This window comes from Olea europaea, chromosome 14, assembly GCF_002742605.1.
Source record: "Olea europaea var. sylvestris chromosome 14, O_europaea_v1, whole genome shotgun sequence".
NCBI classification, from domain to species: domain Eukaryota; kingdom Viridiplantae; phylum Streptophyta; class Magnoliopsida; order Lamiales; family Oleaceae; genus Olea; species Olea europaea.
The window spans coordinates 1,461,740-1,462,926 of record NC_036250.1 but is presented as its reverse complement, the minus strand read 5'-3'; positions in this window follow the sequence as shown (position 1 = coordinate 1,462,926).

The window sequence follows — 1,187 nt, the reverse complement described above, 5'->3', positions numbered from 1 at the left end:
GGGGGTTGATTACAATGAGATATTCTCTCCTGTGATAAAGTACAAAACAATCAGGTTGGTTCTTGCATTGGTTGTTCAGTACAACTGGGAACTGGAACAACTAGATGTCAAGACTACTTTCCTACATAGGGAATTGGAAGAGGATATTTACATAAATCAGCCTCAAGGTTTTGAGGTGAAAGGTAAAACAAACTGTGTGTGCAAATTAGAAAGATCTCTGTATGGGCTTAAACAAGGTCCTAGACAGTGGTACATAAGGTTCGATACCTATGTACTGAAGATAGGTTTTAAAAGGAGTGAATATGATGCATGCCTGTACTATAATGATAGTAAGGAGGGCTGTGAGGTCTACTTGTTGCTGTATGTAGATGACATGCTTCTAGCAAGTTCAAGTAAGACTGAAATCACTAAGATGAAGAACCTTTTAAAATCAGAATTTGATATGAAAAATTTGGGGAGTGCTAAGAAGATTTTGGGGATGGTTATAAAGAGAAATAGGGCTAAAAATAGACTAGTCATTTCCCAAGAAGCCTATCTAAACAAAGTCATAACTAAATTTGGTATGAATGGATCAAAATCTGTGAACGTTCCCTTAGCAGCCCACATGAATCTTTCCAGTGCACAATCTCCTAAGACTGAGGAGGAATTTAGAGAAATGAGGAACATACCCTATGCTAATGCTATAGGTTCCGTTATGTTCTCTATGATAACAACCAGGCCTGACTTAGCATATGCTATAAGTTTTTTGAGCAGATTTATGTCAAACCCAGGAAAGCCCCATTGGGTAGGTTTGAAATGGTTGTTAAGGTACATTGTTGGTACATTAAATCTGGGTCTAGTGTATGAAAAGAGATTTGAAAAATTTGCTCTAAAGGGGTATGTAGACTCTGATTTTGCTGGTGACAAGGATAACAGAAAGTCTACCACAGCGTACTTTTTTACACTAGGTGACAATTGTATAACATGGAAGTCACAGCTGCAGCTTTAGTTACTTTGTCAAGTACTGAGGCAGAGTATGTTGCCATAACTGAGGCGGTTAAAGAATGTACTTGGTTAAAAGGAATTTTAAAAGAATTGAACTTTAAGCATGATACACCTGTTATGTTTACTGATAGTCAAAGTACTTTATTGCTTTGTAAAAATCCTGTTTACCATGAAAGAACTAAACATATTAAGATAAAGTATCA